The sequence below is a fragment of the Mustela nigripes genome, chromosome 12 (genome assembly GCF_022355385.1).
Source record: "Mustela nigripes isolate SB6536 chromosome 12, MUSNIG.SB6536, whole genome shotgun sequence".
Classification (NCBI taxonomy): Eukaryota; Metazoa; Chordata; class Mammalia; order Carnivora; family Mustelidae; genus Mustela; species Mustela nigripes.
This window is the reverse complement of record NC_081568.1, coordinates 31,085,169-31,094,972: the sequence shown is the minus strand read 5'-3', so window position 1 is coordinate 31,094,972 and position 9,804 is coordinate 31,085,169. Positions and strand designations below refer to the sequence as shown.

Below are 9,804 nucleotides of genomic sequence, written 5' to 3'. Positions count from 1 at the left end.
TTGTAACAGATTAAAGATTGGGAAGTGGAGAAGCAAGAAGGCAGTTTGTTTAAGGCCTGAATTCTGGAGTCAGACCACTTTGGGTTTAACTTCAAGAGTCACTACTCACTACCACCACTTGCTTTCACCCTGACAAGATCTATAACCTCTCTTACATTTCATCATAATGAAGGACAATAGTAGCTAGTTCTGTGAGAATGTGCCCTTGCAATAATGAAAACTGGCCTAGTGCATAGCACAGAGAAAATGCTCAATATACGCAAGTTAGTATTCTTTCTTTTTTTTTTTTTTTTAAGATTTTACTTATTTATTTGACAGGCAGAGATCACAAGTAGGCAGAAAAGCAGGCAGAGAGCCAGGAGGAAGCAGGCTCCCCGATGAGCAGGGAGCCCAATGCAGAGCTTGATGCGGGGCTCAATGTGGGGCTTGAGGACCCAGGACCCAGGACCCTGGGATCATGACCTGAGCTGAAGGCAGAGGCTTTAACCCACTAAGCCACCCAGGCACTCCACAAGTTAGTATTATTTCTATATACTAGTTAGTTATTATTTCTATCTACTAGTCTCTGGGAAGTACTTTTTTAAGTATTATGTTTAAAATATATAGTAATAACATGTCATAAAACAAATTTCATGTCATCGTGGATCTTTAATCCAAGGAGATGATGACTATTATTACAGGTAATAATAACAATATGCTATATTTGTTGAAGCTACATGGTTTTTAGAATGTCTTTACTTCATCTGATACGTAGAAGAGTTCTATGAGGTATGATGGAGAAGGCAACATTATTTCAAATTTGGACAATTAAGATTTAGTGAAATTAAATAAGCGGTAAAAATGCATGGCACGCAGATGCCTGAAATCATCTGACATTCAATAATTCTGTCTTCCGGGACCTCCATTTTGCTCTGAGAATGTGGGCAGTGTTTTAAGGACTCTCTCCTTTATGCAATCTGGTCATATTTTGTTACTTGGAACAAGGTAGACCACTCTTTCCTAGCCAAGGAAATATAGCACATGGTTTCCTATCATGAACCATTTCTTTCAAAAATCAAACACACACCAAAACCTTTCCCTTAATTTATTTTTATTACTATTACCATTTATTGCATCCTGTTTATTGCAGAAAATATTTTCATTTCCTTGGAACCTGACACATGTCATTTGCCATTTCTCTTGTTTTAACCAGCAAGTCGTCCAAAGCATTTGAATGGCATTCAAATTCAGAAACAACCTTGTAAACTTTTCCTGAGCTGGAAGTGATTGGTCTAAACAGGCCTGTACTTCCTGATGCATCCTAATTTCTAGGTTAATAAAGACAGTTGTCTACTTAGAATTAAGAGCTTCATTATTTTATACTATTTTATTTTCAAGTTGAATTAACATGAAAAATAACATTTTGCAAATAAGTCAAAGTTCCTTTAGCTTGGCTAATATGAATAGACTTATATCAGTACTTCAGAAATGTCTAATTTTACATTTAAGTGTTCAAGTCATTCTGTTTATATTCTATTTTCCATGCAACCATCAGAATTATACTTTATAATACAATGTGCCAATCATCCACTAAAAATGTTCTAATAGCTTTCATTGTTCTTTGAATTTGAATTCAAATTCCTTTCTGTGGTCTTCAAGGTTTATATAGCCTGATTGTCCTCTCCCATTCTAGCTTCATTCCCACCATTATCTCCTCCCTCAGTGCTCCACAGTTATTCTGATCTGTTTTCTACTCCTCTAGCCTTCCAAGATCTCTCTTTCTTTAGAGTCTTAGCATTGGAAGTTCAAGATGGTGGGGTGCTTCTTGCCATTCACTTCTCTGCTCAAAGATCATCTATTAATAAAGGATGTCTAGTTTATCTAGAGCACCCAATCTAGATTTTTCACCATCCCAAACAACTCCTTGTGTTATTCTTTGCATACATTACCTAAAATCATCTTGTTTTTGAGTGTATGGTTTCATTTTTTGTCTACTCCTATTAGAATATACCCCAAGTGAGAATAGTGAATTTGCATATCTTGTTTACCTCTGGTTCCTTAGCCTCTCTAAGGGTTCCTGGAATATAAGAAGTACTTAATCAATACTTAATGAAAACACAAATGTTGGGATGAATTGATAAGACATCTATGGACAATAGTCTTAAATCTCTCTCCCTTTGAACTCATTCTGTCCCCACGTGCCTTCATGTTTTGGAAATTGTAAGGTAAATAGTGATTCATTCCATAGTCTGCGGTGGGTAACCCTTCTTGTACTCCAGAGAATTAGATCTTCCTGTTTGTGAGTGATATAGTCACATCTCTCATGCTTACCTGGTTTCCCCAATGGGAAAACAATGCCAACATCTGCATATAAAAAAATGAAGTTTATTTAAAAAAAAACTAGTAGGTCAGACAAATGTGGTAAGAGATCTCACAGAACCAATGGAATGTAAACCCAAATGTAACCTTGTGGATTTCACAAGATAGATGAATGCATCTGAGGTAACATGATAGAGGGTCCACAGCTCCCTCTTCCTCCTGCCTCCACCTCCAGCCAAAGAACCAACTTCTGAAAAGTCTCATAACCAATGAGTGACTTAGAAGTACAGTGCAAATCCTAGGGCTATTAAAGCAAAATAGAAGTAGGGACTTTCCCAAGTCCACATGAACATAAACTTCTAAATTGAGGCCAGGGCTGTCCTCTTTTCTGAGGGCGAGTGGATGTTTGAGTTAGCATTCTGTTTCAAAGCAAGAAAATCTAAATTACTGATGTTCTTTAAAAACTAGACATTGCTTTCTCTCTCATAAAATCTTCAGGAATTCCAGGTTCTTATCAACGTGCAACTCTGTCATTCTCAGCACGTGACTTTCTCCTCATCATCCATATACTGTTGAAACTCTAGCCAATGTGTCTGCATTTTAGCTGACAGGAAAAAGGGAATAAGAAAAGCACACCACCTCCCCTCCAGAATATTTCCATTAAGTCATACACAATGCCTCTATTACATCCCATTATCCAAACCTTAGTCATGAAACCATAATAGCTTCAAAAGGCCAGAAAATATTTAACCCAGGCAGCCATGACTGCAGCTACAAATGAGACATTTTAGTGAAAATAAAGGAACAGATCAGGGCTATCTGGTCTGAACTAGGAGCTTCTGCTATACAGAATAAAACCATCTTCTGGGGTTTTCTGCCCATAGTACTGAGTCTTTTACTTGCCCCATTTAGGAATCTCAAAATAAGAGTTGAGCTTGGAGCACTGCAGCATTGTTCTTTGGGACAAAGCTGTTATAACTTATTCTGCATCTAGTTATTGTGCTCAATGTTGGCTAGTAGGAATGTAGGTTTGACACTCTAAGAACAAATACGACAACTTGAGGGCATCGGTCATTGTAACCAAACCAAAGGAGAGTCTGTCTGCCCAATTCACAGCAAGTCAATAAAAACTGACACCAAACATCTGCAGTGAAGAAACATGGGCTCTTCACTGTTTGAGCATCACCCAGGAGAGGGGGGAACTGATGCTCTAAGTCTCAAACTCCCTGATGGCTTGCACACAAAGGTTCTTAAGGGCAGAATTTGGGGCAGATATCTCCTGAGAAGGTGAACACCAATGATTGGAGACCAGGAGATCGTGCTAGTGTTCTAGTGCTACTTCATCTGGTTTCCCTGGAGGTCTTCTTCATCTCAACAGACTTAGAATCTGGAAAAAAAAAATAGACATCTATATTATTTATGTTAGAGAATTCATTAGGTACATCTGGTGATTGAAATCGCTAGGGTAGTTCCGGTTATCTATTTGTCCTACAGGTTTCTTTGGGTGATAAGCAAGCATTCCTATCCCTTGGGCCTAAGGCTGTGGGTGTCTTGGCCAGTCTGGTTATGCCTAAGGTTGATATGATCTCCCATTGTTCATTCTTCCATCTGAACTGAAAAGAAAAAAATTTAAAATTTTTATTTAAAAACTTAATTCCTCTGTTGTCATTTTATCAATGCACCTGGCATTAAAAATAAAAAACAAACAAACAAACAAACTTGGGCATAAGCCTTTAAGAGACACAAAACAGATTCCTTCCTGCCTACCTTTCCTTTTCTCTGTATCTCTTTGCTTGATGACTAAGCAGTCTCAGAGTTTCAGGGATCACCATATAGAAGGGTCAGCAAAGTATTGTCTGCTGGCCAAATTTAGCCCACTGCTTATTTTTATAAATAAAGTTTTTATGAGAACACAGACAAATCTATTCACCTATATATTGTCTATAACTGCTTTCATTCTCTAATAGCAAAACTGAATAGTGACAGAGATTGTTTGGCCCACAAAGCCAGAGATACCATGTGGCCGTTTTACAGAAAAGGTTCACCAATCCCTGTCCTAGAATCTTGGACCAGGACATACTTTAGGGATGACCCAACGGATAGGTTCCCACCTTTGATCCTTCAAAAAATATAATACCTCTTTTCCCAAAATACCTGTTAATTAAAAGATTGTGTCTACTGAAATGTATTTGTTAATTAAATGATTTAATGCACAAAAAGACTTTTGATCAGAATAGCTGCCCAGCACAGGACAACTGGTGGGGCCACATAAAGATGCTATTGTTATTGCCATAAAAAGTAAAGAGATGGTTTTACACAGACACTGTACCCAAATTGAAGAGGATATATTTGATTTCAGTTAAGCTTTATTTAAAATACAGTAAGGTTTTCAGATTCCCTTGACATTCTAAAAGACTCAAAGATTCTCTCCAGGTTGAGAATCACATAGGTGAAGAAACCAGCCTAGAGGAGGCTCTTGGTCAATCCACCAGTTAAGATTTAACAGCAAGACCCAGGTATCCAGACTCATCTTTCCATTCATTACTTTGCCTACTGCCTGAATGCATAAGAAACCAAGAAATAACAGGTAAGTCTCCTACTCTCTCACTAAATACACGCCAGTAAACGATATGTCAGAGGCCCTCACAGAAAAAGCGGGTTGGCTCTGAACATTGAAAAACCAATAAATCTCTTGGAAGGGTTTTGTTGTTTTTTTTTTTTGTTTTGTTTTGTTTTTCAAGAAAGACAGGAAAAAATATACTGTTTCAAAATGTTAATGGATAGCCAATCTGTTTCAACACCTAACTTTCTAAGTGCAACAAAACCAAAATACCCTTAATCATTACCAGAGTAAAACAACTATTGGAGTCTTCTGGGCTCTCCCAAGGAATTCAGGTGACTCTTTGGGATAGCTTCTTCTGCTTTTCAACATCACATTATCCCCCTGCCTAACTTTATCTATTTGCCAAAAACAAAAAACAAAAACAACAACAACAACAACAACAAAAAAACCCGCATTCTTGTTACTGTGATCTTCTTTCTCCACAGCATTGAAAATTTGCAGAATAATTTGTTCAAATTACCAGGAGTGATTCCAACTGTATCCTCCACATTTGCTGGCAACTTTGGAAGTGTTTTGCTTTGAAACAGGATTAAGCCTTTTACTAGTTGGATGAGGAAAAGGCCACACAAATTCCTTGGCAAAGAAGTCTCAGAATCAAACTGTTTTATTTTTCATTTTAAATGTATTTAGAGGTGGTGTTGTTGTTCTTCTGTGGTTCATCATTCTATTTAGAAATAACTTAGAGTGTCATCAAGGTGACAACAAGCATTATTTAAGAATCTTTTGCTGTTTTAATTTACTAGGGATACAAATGGAAAATAGAAACCAACAAAAACAACAAAAAAGATTTTACCCTTTAAATGATCCAGAAATTATAATACTAAGAAACTCTAGTGACCACCTAATTCAACCTCCTAGAGAAGAAGACATTCAGCTAGTGTGGTCAAGGACTTGGCCAAGTTGTGGAAGGAAGAGCTCTGAAGAGGAAACCAGGAGAACTGGGTATTAGTAACTAACTGTAAGACTATGGATAATTGAGCACTGCCTTTCTCATTCATAAAATGAGAGAGAGAGAAGATGACGTTGGAGAACATCTCCATCTGTTCAACTTTAAGACTCCATGACTTTGATGAGACTCTAGACCATTCTTAGACCCTATAGCTCCTGATCTACAGTGCAGTGATATTTCTGCTAAATCATATAGTTACCTTCTCAGATTTGATCAAAGTAACCAAATTGGACTAACAGCTGTCTCCATAATCCATCTCCATGTCTTCTTTAGTACCATGGTATAACTATTTAATACTTACAACTTTAATAATTTATACACCTACCATCTCAATTCATTTCATTCACATATTAAACATTAAACCAATTCTTTTCAAGTAACTACCAATGGTCAGCATTATAAAAAATACTAGGGAAAAATTCTTGATGATGACAAGGTCTCTATCCTCAAGAAATAGCTAATCTATATGTGAATGGGGAAATATTATTCCCTCTTTCTGATACATAAGAGACACAAAGAGAGGTGAATGATTTGCCATGCCACACAAGGAGAATGAGGCAAACTTTAAGCTAGAACTGAGAGCTTCTGGCTTCTACTTCCATGGCCTCATCACCAAATTCAATTAGGCTTGCCTGATACTTTTTTTTTCCATAGGATTCTTCCATTCACTATCACATGTAATAAAAAAAAAAAAAAAAAAAACAAAAACAAAACAAAAACTCTAACACAAAACTTTCACATAAACTAAAACTGCTTCAAAGAAGTATAATTCTTTTTATTTTATTTTTTAAAAATATTTTATTTATGTATTAGAGAGAGCATAAGCAGGGGGAGCAGCAGGCAGAGAGAGAGGGAGAAGTAGCCTCCCAGTGAAGCAAGGAGCCCAATGGTGGGCCTCAATTCCAGGAGACCTGAGCTGAAAACAGATGTCTAACCAACCATGCCACCTAGATGCCTCCCACCCCCAAAACAGTATAATTTTGAAGTCAGGCTAGACTAAACTGAAACAAAAAGCAGTGATGTAAAAAAAAAAAATCACATATTCATAACTAAATTCTTTAATTGCTATAAGTATGCCTTCTTAGGATTAAGAAAGAACAATTTTTGGTCCACTGCCACCACCTCATAACTCTCTGTCTTATTCCCCAGAAAAATGACTAAAACTCTGATTGATGAATTTAGAAATTTTGCTTATTTGAATCTTTTCATTTACTTCTTCTATTTTTGATAGTTTTCTGAATCATTTTGTGAGCTCAGTGCTCTAGGAGCATCTAACTGTCTGAATCTGAAGAGCTCCAGCAAATAAGCCCCCGTAACTGTGAACTGCTGCTGTCTAAGGCAAACGCTGTAAATGAAAGATCTTCTCCTCTGTGGAGAATAGGAAATATGACTTTATACCTGAAGATTACCTCAACAAATATAAAAATTGAAATACTCATCTGAAGATTTATAGACTATCTCAAATTTATTAGATATTATCAAATTTCTAGATATCGAAAACTTCCACAGTTGTCTGGTTTCTCCTGTTCATTTTTCTCATCACAATTTGCATAAAATTTTAGGTCTGCCTGATGTTACATAGTCAATGTCTTAACCAGGGAATATTTGTTAGAACCATAGATTAGACTGTAGCCGCAATGTGGGTTCTCTATGAACTTAAACAACTTAAAAACAAAATATGCAAAGAACACTTTTCATCATCATTAAATGTTATGAAATAATTTTTTCCAATTTGTTATACCTACATATGAAATTTGAAAAGGAACAAAAAACACCATTGAATTATTTTGTGTGAGATATATTCTGTAATATTCTTAAACTAGATTCAAAAAACCATGCCTGTACAGTAATAATTGAAAATATCAAATTATATTGATTATTTTCTGTATCTTAACCTATTGACATATTCTTAACTACAGTAGATATACTTTGATTGCTTTTTCAAAAGTTACATTATGTTTTAAAATTCTATTCAAAACGCAAATGTTCCTGGCATCAGAGAATTGAGGAAATACTAATTCAAAGACAAAATCTTTCCATTTTGTTCAAAGGTGTCCTTTAGCCTTTAACTTACACTCATTTCATCTGTGATTAAGGAAAATACAAGAAAAGAAATATCAAAAAAAAATCAGCATGCTTGTGAGATACTTTTGTCTGTAACTTTTAAGTGTCCCATGGAAACACTGCTTTCTATAGATTTTATTTCAATTGAAGTCACCCTATTTGGATGCTTTTAGAGTTGTATGCTTTGAGGTTTGTGCAAGCAGACATATTTCCATTTCTTTCTGTACCTTGGTAAAATGAAAACATGATATCGCCCCTACAGCTTTGAGGCACCATTCATATCAAAGTCCAGTTCAGTCACTTGAAATGACAGTAAACTTTCCCCCTTCTTTCCCATTTTCCTCTCCTTCTTACACTGTGGTCTCTCTCAAAGAAAGCCCTTATCATAATTTTAACTCAGCAAATCCAAAATACTTCATTATGAAAATGTTCCATTTGGGGTAAATAATCCACAAACCTAACTTTGAGCCTTCAAGGAAAACCATGGTGGCTTTCCTCAGTTGAAAGGAAAAATAGCCGTAAGTTGTTCTTTTTTTTAAAAAAGATTGTATTATTTATTTGATAGACAGAGATCACAAGTACGCAGAAAGGCAGGCAGAGAGAGAGGGAAGCAGGCTCCCTGCTGAGCAGAGAGCCTGATGCAGCGCTCAGTCCCAAGACCCTGAGACCATGACCCAAGCCGAAAGCAGAGGCTTTAACCCACTGAGGCACCCAGGTGTCCCAAGTTGTTCTTTTCAAACCATCCATTAGCATTAAACTTGAATTTCAGCAAATGCTCAGGGGCCGGCAGCATACACAAGAAGAGATTCTACAAACGTCAATGAACAAGCTCTGTGTATACACTACATGTATGTATATTTCCCCTATTTTAAGATGAACTTCCATTCTCTCCAAAATAAAAAAGCTATTGTTTATCCAGCTTTATAGTGTGTATACTACAGATCCAAATTTGGAATCACACTTGGTGGTTCTCAACCTTCAATTTTCACATTCATTTAGGAGCTTTTAATTCTTAGGGGAAAAAAAAAAAAAGATTTATTTATTTATTTATCTTAGAGAGAGAGTGGGGGTGAGGGGCAGAGGAAGAGGGAAAGAGAATTCCAAGCCAGAATGAGAGCTTGGTCTCACAACCCTGAGCTCATGACCTGAGCCAGAACCAAGAGTCAGTGCTTAACTGACTGCACTACCCAAGTGCCCCCACTTAGGAACTTTTATTTTATTTTATTTTAAGATTTTACTTAGTTATTTGTCAGATTGAGAGAGAGCACAAGCAGATGGAGCTGCAGGCAGAGAGAGAAGCAGGTTCCCTGCAGAGCAAGGAGCCTGATATGGGACTCGATCCCAGGACCCCGCGATCATAAACTGAGCCGAAGGCAGATGCTCAACTTAATGAGTCACTCCCGAGTCCCCCACTTAGGAGCTTTTAAAACCAGCAGAAGCCTTGGTTTCATTGAAAGATTCATTCTCCTTGGTTCAGGGTACAATCTGAGTATGGTTATTTTTTCAAAATTCAAGGTATGTATGTTATCTGCAGCCAGGATTAAGAACCAGGGACCCAGGGTAAAAATAACTTTATTACATAGCATTTAATTGACCTCTAGAAATTCACTCAACCCCAATATATGTTATGTATGTCACACTTAGCCAAATATTTTCTACTGGAAAATGCTATCTCTAAAAATATCAAAGCATTATTTGTTCAACATTGTTTGAAAATCATGTCATGGGAGCAATATTTCATAATAATTCTTCCATTATTTCAGGAAAGATCATGAGTTCCTTCTGAAACCAGAAATTTGGTCCTTAGTGGTAAGTGGGTACTGATCAAATATGCACAAAAATGCAAAGAAGAACTGCGTGGTAATTACAA

At 36.7% G+C, this 9,804-nt stretch overlaps 1 long non-coding RNA gene across 1 annotated transcript in view; it reads right to left on the bottom strand.

The window, feature by feature from the left end:
- Window positions 1–3,608: 3,608 nt before the first annotated feature.
- Window positions 3,609–9,804, bottom strand: part of LOC132027764 (uncharacterized) — a 29,904-nt gene continuing 23,708 nt past the window's right edge. The window contains exon 3 of the long non-coding RNA XR_009407193.1: window positions 3,609–3,685. This is a non-coding gene — a long non-coding RNA (uncharacterized LOC132027764). The remainder of the gene's footprint in view (window positions 3,686–9,804) is intronic.